The following is a 17,405-nucleotide window of genomic DNA, read 5'->3' as shown; positions in this document are numbered from 1 at the left end:
AGGGAATGAACAGAACAGGTAATTGTCAAATAATTCATTCTCCTGTCACCCATTCCCACATTCTGACAAAGAGAGGCTAGAAACATCCTGTCTAATAGTCATTGATGGAGCTATCCTCCATGAATTTATCTAGTTCTTTTTTTAAACATGTTATAGTCTTGGCCTTCACAACATCCTCTGGCAAAGTCTTTCACAGATTGTGCATTGTTTATTTGTTTTAAATCTGCTACTTATTAATTTCATTAGGTGACCTCTAGTTATTGTGTTATGGAAATGAGTAAATAACTCTATTCACTTTTCCATGCCAGTCATGATTTTATAGACCTCTATCATATCCTCTCTTAGTCATCTCTTTTCAAAGACCTATTAATCTCTCCTCATATGGCAACCCTAATATTTTCATTGCTCTTTTCTGAACTTTTTTCAATGCTAAGGTATCTTTTTTGAGATGAGGTGACCACATCTCAATGCAGTATTCAAGATGTGAGCATAATGTGGATTTATATAGAGGCAATAAGATATTATCTGCCTTATTCTCTATCCTGTTCTTAATGATTCCCAACATTTGCTTTTTGACTACCACTGCACATTGAGCGTAACTTTTCAGATTATTATCCACAGTGATTCTAAGATCTATCTCCTGAGTGGTGCAGCTAATTTAGTCCTCATCATTTTATGCATATAATTTGGATGTTTTCTAGTATGCATTATTTTACACTTATCAACATGGAATTTCATTTGTCATTTTGTGAGAACATTCTGAAGCTCTTCACAGTCTGCTTTGGACTTCGCTCTCTAGAGCAGTTTAGTATCATCTGCAAATTGTGCAACCTTACTGTTTACCCTTTTCTCCAGATCATTTGTGAATATATTGACTAGTATTGGTCCCAGTACAGACCCTTTAGGGGACACCACCTCTCTCCATTCTGAAAACTGACAATTTATTCCTATCCTTTGTTTCCTATCCTTTAGCTAGTTATCATTCCATGAGAGGACCTTCCCTTTTATCCCATGACAACTTACTTTGCTTAGGGGCCTTTGATGAGGGACTTGTCAAAGGCTTTCTGGAAATCTAAGTAGACTATATCCACCAGATTACCCTTGTCCACATGCTTGTTGACCTCTGTCAAGTCTGTTCCCCACTCTGGCACTCCGACAACTTAAAAGTACCCTGCCTCTATAGGATTCTGCTTAAAAGCTCCCCAACATCACAGATTCCCTGGTCTTGAGAAATAGGCTGCCACCATCAAATGAAACAAAAGAAAACCCCTTTCTTCTTGAACCCAGGAAGGTTCGACTTCAAACTTCAAATCTCCTGGTTTTATATGTCTGTAGTCATTTTTGGTTTGTTGGTTTATTTGAAACTAAAATATTCTGTTTTCTCGTTGTATATTTTTAAAGTTTTTATTCCAATTAAATATTTTTTCAATCTGAGGAGCACTGAAAAGTATTAGAGAAAGAAACTCTTTGGTTTATCATCATTAACATTCAAACATCAAAAATGAATGGAGGATGTACAATTTAAACTTCATTAAGAAAATCTATTTCCTGAGAATGTTTTGTTTGAACCTTAAAATAAATGTATTCTGTTGTACTATATTTGATTAACTTTACTGTGATTACCAGTACTATTACTTAATTTTGTAACAACCAGCTTTTGTTTTATCATGAATTGTAATCTTTGTTTTAAACATTAACATGTGTGTGACATATTTTGTTTTCTTTTGGCTATTGTACTGGAAAAGTACTAAGACAACATCTGCTTTGATTTCTTATTGAACAAAGGGCATAGTACAAGTCACGGGCTCTCCATTGTAATATTCTTGAAGTTATTGCTGAAATATTCTGTTGCATCTGTTGGCCCCTCTTGGTTTTGTCCCACAGAAACTGATTCCAAACCTCAGCATGCAACTTTAAATACTTGTCGCATGTCCTATATGACAAAACTCCTTTAGTATGTTAGTATGTCAAATAAAATCATTCGTGAAGTCACTGATGACATCCAGTGTGCAGTATGTGATACAGGTCAACATGACCTAAACTGGAAGTGGAAATTCTAAAATTGTTTACAAAATGATTCTGAACAAACTATTTTAGGATATGAAGTCTAAATTCATTCTAACTGTAACTAGTGAATTCAGTAGAATTACTCTAGAGATTAATTTGGCCCTTTCTTCCTGTAACAGCTGTTTTTTAATTGAATAGATTGGAAATAAGACAGCATACAGCTTATCAATAATAATTTATCCAGTGATTTAGTGAAGACTTTTTTTATTGTGCTCTGAATAATACGATCCCCTTTTTCCACAATTTACTTACAAGTAATCAGATATCACAGTTTACTTGCAGATAATCAGATCCCTGGACCAATTTTCCTCTTTTACAGTGCACTAATATATATATATATATATATATATATATATATATATATATATATATATATATATATATATATATATATATATTGCACTAAAATATATTTCCTAATATATAGGAATATATGATCCTAATAGAAGACATTGTAAGTCATTTTCCTTCTTTGTTTCAAACTGACTCTCTCACTTATGGCCAAATTGTGCTGCTCCTCTATAAGCCTGGAGATTAAAAACACAGAATTGTTGGTGTTATGCTCTTCAGATGGGCCAAGAGGTGATATGCTCTTGCAGTCTGTAGAACACATTTCTGTCTGTATTAGACAGCAGTGAAACTTACGCAAACAGAGCATCCCACTAAAGGTAAGCTGATTCAGGCTATGTCTAGACTGCAGACTTCTTTTGGAAGAACCTTTTTTCAGAAGAGAGCTTTTGAAGAAATTTCTTCTGAAAGAGAGCGTCCACACACAAAAGCGCATTGAAAAAGCGATCTGCTTTTTTGAAAGATAGCGTTCACACTGAATGGACGCTATCTTGAATTTCAGCTGTGATTACTATGGACAGAGTGGCCACCAGGGCACCTGTGCTTTTTCTCTTTCCTCTGCTTTCGAAAGAACTCCCTCTTCCCCGTCCGCACGCACCTTTTTCTGAAAAAGCTCTTTCAGAAAACAGCTTCTTCCTCGTAGAAAAAGGATTACCAGTGCCGGAAAACCCCCTCTGTTCTTTCAATTTACTTTCGGAAGAATGCAATTGCAGTGTGGATATAACTCAGGTTTTGTTGGAAAAACGGCCATTTTTCCAACAAAACTCTATAGTGTAGACATACCCTCAGTGAAAGAAAAAATGCCTTTGATTTCAATGAGAGTTCAATCTATGTAAACTATAGACCCTTTGCTAGTAAAATGATAAGCTGCAGCATAGATTTGGCAAGTGAGATTCTAATAGTGTACTTAATATGGAACAGAGGTAGAGTCAAAATTGCATGCTGAGTAACATTGTGGAAACAAATAGTTTATGCAGTTAGGGAGGATCTAATTTTCAGCTTCCTCTTCTTGGTCTACAGTGATGAAGGAAAGAAAGAAGCCACATGAAAAAAAGACAGTACAATCTCTACAATATAGCTGAGTGAAGGGAGAATTTCAAAAATTCTGATTTTTTTAATCTGAGTTGCAGAAATTCAGTTATGTAGTTGTGAGTACATTTTGATGTGTGCTTGAATTTGGGCAGTTTGTTATCATAAAATCATAGATTCATAGGACTGGAAGGGACCTCGAGAGGTCATCGAGTCCAGCCCCCCGCCCTCAAGCCAGGACCAAGCTCCGTCTACACCATCCCTGACAGATATCTATCTAACCTGTTCTTAAATATCTCCAGAGAGGGAGATGCCACCACCTCCCTTGGCAATTTATTCCAATATTTGACCACCCTGGCAGTTAGGAATTTTTTCTTAATGTCCAATCTAAACCTCCCTTGCTGCACTTTAAGCCCATTACTCCTTGTCCTGTCCTCAGAAACCAAGAGGAACAAATTTTCTCCTTCCTCCTTGTGACACCCTTTTAGATATTTGAAAACCGCTATCATGTCCCCCCTTAATCTTCTTTTTTCCAAACTAAACAGGCCCAGTTCATGAAGCCTGGCTTCATAGATCATGTTCTCTAGACCTTTAATCATTCTTGTCGCTCTTCTCTGTACCCTTTCCAATTTCTCCACATCTTTCTTGAAATGTGGCGCCCAGAACTGGACACAGTACTCCAGCTGAGGCCTAACTAGTGCAGAGTAGAGCGGCAGAATGACTTCACGAGTTTTGCTTACAACACACCTGTTGATACAACCTAGAATCATATTTGCTTTTTTTGCAACAGCATCACACTGTTGACTCATATTCAACTTGTGGTCCACTATGACCCCTAGATTCCTTTCTGCCATGCTCCTTCCTAGACAGTCGCTTCCCATCTTGTATGTATGGAACTGATTGTTCCTTCCTAAGTGGAGCACTTTGCATTTCTCTTTATTAAACTTCATCCTGTTTACCTCTGACCATTTCTCTCACTTGCTAAGGTCATTTTGAATTATGTCCCTATCCTCCAAAGAAGTTGCAACCCCACCCAGTTTGGTATCATCTGCAAACTTAATAAGCGTACTCTCTATCCCAATATCTACATCATTGATGAAGATATTGAACAGTACGGGTCCCAAAACAGACCCTTGCGGAACTCCACTTGTTATCCCTTTCCAGCAGGATTTAGCACCGTTAACAACTCTCTGACTACGGTTATCCAGCCAATTATGCACCCACCTTATCGTGGCCCTATCTAAGTTATATTTGCCTAGTTTATCAATAAGAATATCATGCGAGACCGTATCAAATGCCTTACTAAAGTCTAGGTATATGACATCCACCGCTTCTCCCTTATCCACAAGGCTCGTTATCCTATCAAAGAAAGCTATCAGATTAGTTTGGCATGACTTGTTCTTCACAAACCCATGCTGGCTATTCCCTATCACTTTATTACCTTCCAAGTGTTTGCATATGATTTCCTTAATTACCTGCTCCATTATCTTCCCTGGGACAGACGTTAAACTGACCAGTCTGTAGTTTCCTGGGTTGTTCTTATTCCCCTTTTTATAGATGGGCACAATATTTGCCCTTTTCCAGTCTTCTGGTATCTCCCCTGTCTTCCATGATTTTTCAAAGATCATAGCTAAAGGCTCAGATACCTCCTCTATCAGCTCCTTGAGTATCCTGGGATGCATTTCATCAGGACCTGGTGACTTGCTGACATCTAACTTTCCTAAGTGATTTTTAACTTGTTCTTTGTGTATCCTATCTTCTAAACTTACCCTCTCTCTGCTTGTATTAACTACGTTAGGCACACCTCCAGACTTCTCGGTGAAGACCGAAACAAAGAAGTCATTGAGCATCTCCGCCATTTCCAAGTTTCCTGTTACTGCTTCTCCCTCCTCACTGAGCAGTGGGCCTACCCTGTCCTTGGTCTTCCTCTTGCTTTTAATGTATTTATAGTCAAGTCCATATTCTTTGGAAACTAATATAATCCTATCAAGGGCATTCTACTTTTGCCCATTTTTCTAACTTCTATTTTAAGTAAGGATTTATAAAGATTATTATTATTCTTGGAAGCAAATATTGATTTTTTTCTCAATACAGAGAAATTAAAGTAAAGAAGTATTGTATGTATTCATGCCCAAGACAGGAAAGGTGGCGCCTGGAAGATTAGTGCTATTGTTTTGAATTGGACAGTTTCCATTGAATGATTTTGTGGGACTAACTGTTTTTGAATAGTTATTTGCATATTTAAATATACTCTTGGTTTCACTTCCTGGTTATATCTTGACTAGTATCACCGTGCTTTTGTTGAAACAATGTACTAGCATTGTGTTAATTAAAACTGCTAACCAGCTTTTTTCTCTTTTGTTGTTTCTCCGCTTTCAGAATGATTAAGCTCCAAGTGTGTAATAAGATGAGCTGTTATGTATCCACTTTGTCCTACACTACAGAGTTGTGTGTCCCCAAATTGTGTGACACGTTCACAGTAGGCTCCTTCTTTGGCAAAGCATGTCCACATTTGCTGCTCTAGCATCGACAGTGAGAGCAGTACATTGTGGGAAGCAACTTGCCGTCTTCTGCTGGTAGGAGTTGCGGGAAGACAGAGTGGATTGCATTATATCATGAGTGCAAGCTCAATATCCCATCATGCAGTCCTTTCTGTCCCAGAATTCCCTGGGCTTCTGACTGAATTTCATAGCATTTTTCAATGGCTTCCATTTACTGTGTGCCTGACATCTCTGTCTGAAAGGATGGATCCCTCACTGTTCTCTAATGTTGTGGTCACTGTTATGAACACGTCGCAGATGGTCATACAATGCATCATGAGCTTCCAGTCTGAACTGGAATCAGAATTGCCTGACCTGCTGCATGCCATGGAAATAAACAACACCAGATTGCTTTCAGCATTCACAGAGCAGCTAAAGAGGGTCAGCAGAAACTTTTGGGCTAAGAAAACAAGCATGGAGTGGTGGGATTGCATCATTATACAGGCCTGGGATGCTGAGAAGTGGTAACAGAACTTTCTGAAGTGAAAAGCCACCTTCTTGGAATTGTATGCAGAACTCATCCTTACTCTGCTGCACAAGGATACCAGAATGAGAGCTGCCTCTTGTTGGAGAAACATGTGCTGAGCATGTGTGGAAGCTGGTGACTCCATACTGCAATCAGTCAATCATGAATCAGTTTGGAGTTGGGAAGTTGGCTGCTGAGGCAGTGTTAACTCAAATATGCAGGGCCATTAATCACATCCTGCTTTGAAGGTCTTTGACTCTTGACAATGTGTTTGAAATAGATGGGTTTGTTCTCTGGAGGAATCTTGTGAAACCTCAGTATGGATTAGCTATGCTGCTTAACTGCCCAGGGGAATGTGGAGCATGTTCAAACATAGCAAGTCTTGTACATTTCTATTCTATCACCCACTTCTAGAATATACAGAGAAGAACTGCATATTACAAAACAGCATCAACTAAAAAAGATCACTTACCAGAGCTCTCTTCACCTACATGAATGCCAGAGATGGACTGCAGAGGAGAGAAAAAGAAGTTCTGACTCATCTCATCCACTGCCTGAAGCCCTACCAAATTATCCATGGAGCTCTTGGAGTTGGGGTAACTGACAAGGATGTCATCTAGCTCCTTATATAGTGGCAGGTCTTTGGCACAGCATCAGAGTGATGGTTTGACCGTCCCATTTATAGCCCTTATCCAACAAGCCATGAAAAATCTGCTCATAGGCATTAAACTTGGGCCGAAACAGAACTGGGATTTGCACAGCACCCTCTCCCCACAGTGCAAGCAGAACCAACAATTCAGGAGTGCTCCAAGTGGGAGAACATTTGCCATATGGAAATGCCCTGGTCAGATAGTGAGATACAATATGAGTTGTCCCACCAATCGAACAGGAAGTGAAATTTCAAAAATGTCTGGACCTGTAAAGGGGGAGGAGTGGATGCCTGTGTACCTGGATGCAAGGCGGCAGAGTTTGAACTGCTGACCAGAGTGATCAGGGTGGGCATTGTGGGACAACTCCTGGCGGACATTTATAGCAACATAACCAAGTGTGGTGTCTTCATTGACACTTTGTTCATATAACTTCGCTGTAAAAAACTCTGCACCTCTTCTTGAGGTGGTTTTATTTTGTTGGCTAAAAAGGGAAGCTTTGTCAGCAGAAGGGGCATTGTAGTGTGTACATGTCCACTGTTTTGTCAACAAAACTGTGTGGTATAGACAATCCCGCAGTTTGTTAATGGTACTTAAATTACACAGTGGCTACATCTAGACTGGCATGATTTTCCGCAAATGCTTTTAACGGAAAAGAGCGTCTAGACTGGCATGGACGCTTTTCTGCAAAAGCACTTTTTGCGGAAAAGCATCCGTGCCAATCTAGACACACTTTTGCGCAAAAAAGCCCCAATCACCATTTTCGTGATCAGGGCTTTTTGCGCAAAACAAATCTGAGCTGTCTACACTGGCCCTTTTGCGCAAAAGGACTTTTGCCCGAATGGGAGCAGCATAGTATTTCCACAAGAAGCACTGATTTCTTAATGAGATCGTTAGTGTTCTTGCGGAAATTCAAGCGGCCATTGTAGACAGCTGGCAAGTTTTTCCGCAAAAGCAGCTGGTTTTGAGGAAAAACTTGCCAGTGTAGACACAGCCAGTGTGGTTATTGCCCTTCTCTAACAGAGTGGAGACACTTCTGAAATTATTCATACAATCTACTTCTTATCTTAATTAATTTTTCTCCTCCCATATGTTCTGTTCCTCTTTCTGCAGTTTTCCTACACATGCGTCTCTGCTATCTTGCCATGTTTACCCCTTACAAATGTTCCCCAGTTCCCTTGTCCCATGCTACTTTTAAGTTTAGGTCTTGAATAACTTTTCACTTTTTTCCTGTATTATTTTCACTCGTTGATTTGTATAGAACTATAATCTCTCTCCATTGCCTTTACTTTTATGAATCTTAAATTCCTTTAACCTTTCCTCATAATTCTGAGAATTGTCAGATCTGTAGGTCAGATTCTAATTTATGTTCCATTCTCTTTGTACTGATCACGTGGTGCAAACAACTCTCAGCTGGCATAGAGCTGGCTCCTCACCTTAAAATAGCCTGGGGATGTGGCAGATCTCTGCTTCTCCTGCCCTATTAGCATAATTTGGAACAGTCTAGATGGAACAGCACAGGATCACATTGCTTCCTTGCAATGGCATCACCATCTCTTTCAATGAAGAGAGCTCATGGTGGACAAGTTAGCCCTTTATCTTCTGTTGCTCATTTTTGGATACTGATGCTTTATTAATAGTAGAATTAAGTGCTCAAAATTGTACACAGCTTCTTTGAATGAGGCCAGACAGATTATTACCTCTCATCTTAATTCCAACCATCATGTTGACCATTTTTGCTGTAGCCTTGCAATCTGTCATTCATTATACCTATCTAACCATCTTCTGTAATTTTCTCCAATGCTGATTTCAAACAGATATTCTCTTGGTTTGCATTTTTATGTAGCTCACACTGGAGTTAATAGCTCCAGATTATTCTGTATTTTTCTTTTTCTGTATGCCAATTGTTTTAAAGGTTTAATTCTATGACTATAGTATCAGCGTTATGAACACTTCGGGAATAGAGGTTGTTCATAACTCGCACAAAATGTTATGGGATTTTTTTCCAAAAGTTTACAGCTGAATGTTGATTTAGTACAGCTTTGAAACTTTACTATATAGTAGAAAAATGTTGCTTTTAACCATACGAATTTAAATGAAACAAGCACAAACACAATTTCCTTATTTTTCTTTTCCCTTTCTTTTTTTTAGTAGTTTACATTAAACACAGTACTGAACTGCAATTGCTTTTTTTGTTTTGTCTCTGCTGCTGCCTGATTGTATACTTTATAACGCTGTGTTCATAAATGAGGTTCTACTGTAGTATATATCTTATTAAGATTGTCATATAACTTTCTTAATCAATTCCATTTGTTACTAGCCCCATGTAAACATGAAATTTTGTAAAATGAGACCGTTTATGCTTCATCGTTTATGGGATAAGAACATAAGAACGGCCATACTGGGTCAGACCAAAGGTCCATCTAGCCCAGTATCCTGTCTACCGACAGTGGCCATCACCAGGTGCCCCAGAGAGGGTGGACCGAAGACAATGATCAAGCGATTTGTCTCCTGCCATCTCTCTCCAGCCTCTGACAAACAGAGGCCAAGGACACCATTTTATCCCCTGGCTAATAGCCTTTTATGGACCTAACCTCCATGAAATTATCTAGCTTCTCTTTAAACTCTATTTTAGTCCTAGCCTTCACAGCCTCCTCTGGCAAGGAGTTCCACAGGTTGACTACACGCTGTGTGAAGAAGAACTTTCTTTTATTAGTTTTAAACCTGCTACCCATTAATTTCATTTGGTGTCCTCTAGTTCTTCTATTTAGGGAACTAATAACTTTTCTTTATCGGCCCTCTCCACACCACTCATGATTTTATATACCTCTATCATATCCCCCCTCAGTCTCCTCTTTTCTAAACTGAAAAGTCCCAGTCGCTTTAACCTCTCCTCATATGGGACCCGTTCCAAACCCCCTAATCATTTTAGTTGCCCTTTTCTGAACCCTTTCCAAGGCCAAAATATCTTTCTTGAGGTGAGGAGACCACATCTGTACACACTATTCAAGATGTGGGCGTATCATAGTTTTATGCAGGGGCAGTAAGATATTCTGGGTCTTATTTTCTATCCCTTTCTTAATAATGCCTATCATCCTATTTGCCTTTTTGACCACCGTTGCACACTGTGTGGAAGTTTTCAGAGAACTGTCCATGAAAACTCCAAGATCTCTTTCCTGATTCGTTGTAGCCAAATTAGCCCCCATCATACTGTACGTATAGTTGGGGTTATTTTTCCCGATGTGCATTACTTTACACTTATCCACATTAAATTTCATTTGCCATTTTGTTGCCCAATCACTCAGTTTGGTGAGATCTTCTGGGAGTCCCTCACAGTCTGCTTCTGTCTTGACTATCCTAAACAGTTTGGTATCATCTGCAAACTTTACTACATCACTGCTTACCCCTTTCTCCAGATCATTTACGAATAAGTTGAAAAGGATTGGTCCCAGGACTGACCCTTGGGGTACAGCACCTCTCCAATCTGAAAATTTACCATTTATTCCTACCCTTTGTTTCCTGTCTTTTAACCAGTTCTCAATCCAAGAAAGGACCTTCCCTCTTATCCCATGGCCATGTAATTTACACAAGAGCCTTTGGTGAGGGACCTTGTCAAAGGCTTTCTGAAAATCCAAGTATACTATATCTACTGGATCCCCCTTTCCGCACGTTTGTTAACCCCTTCAAAGAACTCTAACAGATTAGTAAGACAGGACTTCCCTTTATAGAAACCATGTTGACTTTTGTCCAATAAATTATGTTCTTCTACATGCTTCACAATTTTATTCTTTACTATTGTTTCGACTAATTTGCCCGGTACTGAAGTTAGACTTACCGGTCTGTAATTGCCAGGATCGCCTCTAGAGCCCTTTTTAAATATTGGTGTCACGTTGGCTACCTTCCAGTCATTAGGTACGGAAGCCGATTTAAGGGATAGGTTACAAACCACAGACAATAGTTCAGCAATTTCCCATTTGAGTTCTTTTAGAACCCTTGGATGAATGCCATCTGGTCCCGGAGATTTGTTAACATTAAGTTTTTCTATGTGTTCCAAAACCTCCTCTAATGACACTTCAATCCGGGACAGTTCCTCAGATTCATCACCCACAAAGGACGGTGCAGATTCAGGAATCTCCCCAACGTCCTCAGCCGTTAAGACTGAAGCAAAGAAATCATTTAGTTTCTCCGCAATGGCTTTATTGTTCTTGATTGCTCCTTTTATAGCTCGATCATCTAGGGGACCCACAGGTTTTTTAGCAGGCTTCCTGCTTCTAATGTACTTAAAAAACATTTTGTTATTTCTTTTTGAGTTTTTGGCTAGCTGTTCCTCAAAATCTTTTTTTGCTTTATTACATTTTTACACTTGATTTTAGTGTTTATGTTCCTTTCTTTTTATCTCACTAGGATTGGACTTCCACTTCTTAAAAGATACCTTTTTGTCCCTCACTGCTTCTTTTACATGGTGGTTAAGCCACGGTGACTCTTTTTTAGGTCTCTTGCTATGTTTTTTAATTTGGGGTATACAGTTAAGTTGGGCCTCAATTATGGTGTCTTTAAAAAGTTTCCATGCAGCTTTCAGGGATTTGGCTCTAGTCACTGTGCCTTTTAATTTCTGTTTAACTAACCTCCTCATTTTTGTGTAATTCCCCTTTTTGAAATTAAATGCCAGGGTGCTGGACTGCTGAGGTGCTCTTCCCACCACAGGAATGTTGAATGTTATTATATTATGGTCACTATTCCCAAGCGGTCCAGTAACGGTTATATCCTGGACCTGATCCTGCACTCCACTCAGGACTAAATCGAGAATTGCCTCTCCCCTTGTGGGTTCCTGCACTAGCTGCTCCAAGAAGCAGTCATTTAAGCCATTGAGAAATTTTATCTCCGCTTCTCTTCCTGAGGTGACATGTATCCAGTCAATATGGGGGTAATTAAAATCCCCCATCATTATAGAGTTCTTTATTTTGGTAGCCTCTCTAATCTCCCTCAGCATTTCAATGTCAGTATCGCTGTCCTGGTCAGATGGTCGGTAATATATCCCTACTGCTAATTTCTTATTATTGGAGCATGGAATTACTATCCATAGCGATTCTATTGAACATGTTGATTCACTTACTATTTTTATTTCATTTGATTCTACATTATCTTTCACATACAGTGCCACTCCGCCACCCACCCGGCCTGCTCTATCCTTTCGATATATTTTATATCCCGGTATGATTATGTCCCACAGATTTTCCTCATTCCACCAGGTTTCAGTGATGCCTATTATGTCAATCTCCTCATTTAATACGAGGTACTCTAGTTCACCCATCTTATTAGTCAGACTCCTAGCATTTGTGTACAAGCACTTTCGAAATTTGCCACTGGTTATTTGTCTTCCCTTCCCTGATGCAGTGGATTCCTTTGTATGCGGTTGTTTGTCTGCTCTGGCCCATGGTTTTCCCTCTCCCCTCCTCTCTTTCTGACTACAGCTTAGAGAATCTCTATCAATGGATTCTCCTCTAAGAGAAGTCTCCCTCTGATTTATGTGCATCTCCGCACCAATCGGCTTTCTATTGCCTTCTCTAGAACAGGTAACAGAAGGAACAAATACAGGAGGGGGTATTGTATGTACTACAATTCTGGGGCATGAATATCAGTTCTTGTGCTGCCTTCTTGCTGCTTTCTGTATGGATTAAGTAAGCAACATATTTTCACCATGCTTTTTTCCTGGTCTCCCATAAGTGATTTCCATTTTCCTTCCACCCAACCTCCCCGCTTCCCTGCCTTCCTAAATTGGCTTGTTTAGAGGAAAGATGCTCTTTTTCTGCAGGAATGTAAGTTTTTCTGACTCTAGTTTTCTAAAATACTCTGGAGATTATTGTGACAGAAGTTCCTGGGGTGCATCCTAGATTGAGCAATCACTGAGCCTTCTGTCCTACCAACCTGGGGTATCCCTGTTGCCCTGTGATGCTATGTCAAGACACAAACCTCTGGCAGGTACTATACATACACTGACATCTACAGGTAGGGACATACCCATTTGAGTTACATGAATGCTTTCTCATCCATTCATCAGCCAACAGTAGAGGTTCCAACCAATTCCTCTGCTCATTGCCATTAGACCCCAGAACTGTACCATCTAGCACTGGCCAAAAATATGATCAGTTTAAGTTCAGTACCCAGTCCACAGTTCCTTCAATGTGTGGAGGAAACAGACTAGCCTTTGTAAACTGAACTGAGATTTCCCAAGCACTTCAACCAAAATACCCTATTTTAGGTAAAACAGGAAACAGATCTATTAGCCACTGATAGACAGATTTGAAGTGATTATAAGTAGCATGCATAGAAATAAGAGTTGATTACTTTAAGAAACAAATTAAATTAGCAGTTTGAGTTCTACAAGCTAAACAGAATTTGAAGCAAGCAGTGTCTCACCCTGAGAGATGACACAAGCAAGGTCATAGATCCTGACCATATCCTGGTCTGGGACCACTGGCAGGTGGTCTCCATTGTCTTTGTTATCTCTGTGAGAAGACTCTATTGTGTACAGTTCCCGGAACAGCTGATTCTTTCTTTGACTGCTGTTTGCCTTTTCCATTGTTGTACTTGAAAGGCCAACAATGGGAGTTCCCAGTTTCACAATATTTTTCAGTAATACCTCGTAACTTCATATATAATGATAGCATATACAATCTAGCAGGATATTAATGTTCAACAGGGTGAGACTTTTAAAATGATATTTTTCAAGAAGTTTGGAATTCCCTTGATGATTTCACTTAAAATAAGCCTAATATACTGTAAATTGTCTTTTAATTGTGGTAGCTTGTATTCTAACATCAATATGATAAAATATCTATCAAATTTCAATACTCCTGTTTTATTAATTCCATGCAACTAAAGGCCAATGTCATAGCTGTCCTCCACGGTAGGTAATGGGGACAGAGTGCCCAGGCTAATATGTAAGACTATCTTTAATTTCCTCTTAATGTCCCCTTGGAAAGGATGTTTATGGGATGTATACTAAGGATGTTAATATGTAGTCGATTACATGATTAACCAATAAACCTGGGTTTATCAGTTAATCCTATTCACTACATGCACTTCTCCCATTGCTGCCTGTGATATGCATGGGGAGCTGACTTTTAAGCCACCTCTCCACACGTTGACTTCTCAAAGCTACCTACCTGCCCCTTGCTGCCTCCCAGAGTCAACATCACAGGGCAGGGGGAACCGGCTTTTAAGCTGGCTCTCCGCACATGCCAGCTCCATGAAGCCACCCCCTGCTGACTTCCACAGAGACTCCTGCACCAGCTCCTGCCTGCCCCCTCCCACCGTGTGTAAACGTGTAACTGCTACATTTCCAGCATTTACATGTTTACACAAATGCCCAATCATTAACATCCCTAATATATACCACTAAATTTGCAGAGACAGAAGTTCCTTAGAGTACTCTTTTTGCAACTTTGTGCATCCCTAGGTCTACACATTGCTCTGTGGATCTGTTAACTTCTGGGAACCTGTCTTGGTATGCCAATACTATGTCATTCCTTTGTAGCTGTGCCAGAAAAATCACAGAAGCTTGGATTTTAAATTTGGAAATCTGTGTAGTCATGAAGGGAGAATGCCTACAGACTAAATCTCCAGATCCACTCCAAAAAGCCCACAGAACTCTATGGGTGCATCTAGACTGGCAAGATTTTGTGCAAAAGCGGCCGTTTTTGTACAAAATCTTGCCGCTTGTCTACACTGGCCACGAGTATTTGCGCAAGAACACTGACTTTGTACTGTACAAAATCAGTGGTTCTTGTGCAAATACTCCGAATCTCCCGCTCAGGGATAAGCCTTCTTGCGCAAGTATTCTTGCACAAGAGGGCCAGTGTAAACAGCCAAGTTAATTTCTTGCGCAAGAAAGCCCGATGGCTAAAATGGCTGTTGGAGCTTTCTTGCGCAAGAGCGTCTACACTGGCACTGATGCTTTTGCGCAAAGGTACATGCCAGTATAGACGGTCTCTTGTGCAAATACTTTTAATAGAAAAACTTTTCCGTATTTGTGCAAAATCATGCCAGTGTAGACGCAGCCTATGTATATAAGGATTTTACATGACATCTAACTTTGTGGTATCTAAGGATATGTCTACATTAGGACATTATTTTGAATTAACTTATTTCAAAATAATTTGCAAAATAATAATTTCAAAATAGCATGTCCATTCTAAGGGGAAGCCTTGTAATTAGTCCGAGGCAGGCTTCCTTAATGTGGATGTGCTACCTCAGCTTAGAGCACCAAAAAGCACTAGAGAGTAATTACTTGGAATAATACTCTGCGGAGTATTATTTCAAAATAGCAACAGTGGAGCATCCACACTAACACTATTTCAAAATAAGTGTTATTCCTCGTGGAAAGCAGAAGTTATTTCAAAATAACCAGCCTCTTATTTTCAAATAACGGGTGTGGTAGTGTGGATGCTCCCCTTGTTATTATTTTGAAATACCTCCATAGTGAAGACCAGGACTAAGGGAAGTGGGGAGTATGTCATGCTGTATTGTCTTACTTTCTGCAGGGTGAGGAGGCACTTTGTTACCCAATTTCTCTCCTTCTCGGTTACCCCATGTAATAGGAGGAATCACAGGATCCAAATCAATTTAGAATAAAATCTCACAAAATACAGGCAATCTTCCATGTCACTCAACATAATGCATTAATTTTGTTATGCCAAATCCTTGGTTAATATTAATTTGTAAAATTAACTAGCAATGGTGAATTAATAATACTAAATTTCTCAATTTGTTTTATGATTTTGTCTTTAGACTTCAGTCTGCATTTAAGGCCACATTCACATGATAAAGGCACTTGAAATAATGTCTGTTGTCATAGAAAGACTGATGCAAAAAATTAACTTTGCCCATATTATTTTTTAATTTTAAAATGTAAATGACTAATAGTTTGCTTTCTTTCATGTTTGTACATATTTTGTGATACTGTAGCATCAGACAACTGCATCATAATGGTCTCTGTCCCACAGACTTAGTTTTTAAGCAGTGCTTAGCAGTTGGCTTCAGCTCCATGACTGGTACTCCCAGGCTACGTCTAGACTGGCATGATTTTCCGCAAATGCTTTTAACGGAAAAGTTTTTCCGTTAAAAGCATTTGCGGAAAAGGGCATCTAGATTGGCACGGACGCTTTTCCGCAAAAGCACTTTTTGCAGAAAAGCGTCTGTGCCAATCTAGACGCAGTTTTGCGCAAGAAAGCCCCAATCACCATTTTCGCCATTAGGGCTTTTTTGAGCAAAACAGTTTTGCCTGTCTACACTGGCCCTCTTGCGCAAAAGCATTTGCACAAGAGGGCTTATCCCTGAGCGGGAGCATCATAGTATTTGTGCAAGAACACTGAAGCTACATCACTGTGCAGAGCACCACATCAGGAAGAGCGGCGAGGAGTTCTGTGGCACCTTATAGACTAACCGAAGTGTTGGAGCATAAGCTTCCGTTAGTCTATAAGGTGCCACAGGACTCCTCACCGCTCTTGCAGATTCAGATTAACAAGGCTACCCCTCTGATACTTGACACATCAGGAAGCTGACCCTGAAATGCCCTCAGCTGTTGGCAGCCCCCAGAGCTCCTATTCCTGGCCACTGTGAGCGGTGAGAGTGGCCCCCTTTGACATCAAAGGGCGCTGTCCTGGGTAAGCAGCTGCACCCCCATCCCATCTGTACCCTCCCTCAGACCCCCTTTCACAGCCCAACTCCTGCCCAGACCTCGCACCTTCACCTCCTGCCCTGAGCCCCCTCTCACCCTCCAAATCCCTTAGCCCCAGCCCCTCCTGCGCCCCCGTCCCTCTTCTCCAGCCCCGCGCCAGAGCCCGCATCCCCCGCCTGCCTCGAGCTGCACGCTGAGCCCCGCATTTTGGCCCTATCCCCAATCAGCAGCCCTGCCTGGGCCCCCAGGAGCGTTAATCGGGCCCTGGACGCAGCCGCCCTCCCCGCTCAAGCCGGCGGTCCCGCAAGAGGAAAGAAAAGGACCCGGATGGAGAAAGTGCCCTTGCCTCTCCTCTGCCACCCACACGTGCGAGGCGGCCGCAGCCAGGAACGCGCGCACAGACTCCCCCGCCCTTCTGCCGCAAGCCAACGGTCTGTGCGCGCAATCTGCGGCCGAAACAAGTCTCGCCGCAACGCTCGCGAGAGCACATGTCCGCGGCGACGACGAGAAAGGGTGAGTGAGGGGCGGACGGGCAGCAGCTGCTGGGTGCTTCCATATGGGGTCCGCGGGGGAGGGTACATCACGTGACAGGCTGTGCGGTAGCTGAGGGCGGGGGGATTATTTATTCC

General features: G+C 40.8%; 1 protein-coding gene across 10 annotated transcripts in view; it reads left to right on the top strand.

Moving 5' to 3' along the window:
• MRTFB (myocardin related transcription factor B) overlaps window positions 1-17,405 on the top strand; it is a 271,179-nt gene that overhangs the window by 30,636 nt on the left and 223,138 nt on the right. For 7 of the 10 annotated variants that reach the window (XR_016350715.1, XM_075899334.2, XM_075899331.2 and 4 more), the window contains exon 1: window positions 16,621-17,289. The exons of 1 other annotated variant lie outside the window; for it this stretch is intronic. The gene's annotated coding sequence lies outside the window, so the exon portion shown is untranslated. Of the gene's footprint in view, window positions 1-16,619; window positions 17,290-17,405 lie in introns of those variants that run through there. 2 more of the 10 variants (XM_075899342.2, XM_075899332.2) reach the window with 2 other exon arrangements.

The sequence above is a fragment of the Pelodiscus sinensis genome, chromosome 15 (assembly GCF_052426305.1).
Source record: "Pelodiscus sinensis isolate ZL-2025 chromosome 15, ASM5242630v1, whole genome shotgun sequence".
NCBI classification, from domain to species: Eukaryota; Metazoa; Chordata; order Testudines; family Trionychidae; genus Pelodiscus; species Pelodiscus sinensis.
The sequence above is the reverse complement of the archived record's forward strand: the minus strand, read 5'-3'. Positions and strand labels throughout refer to the sequence as shown.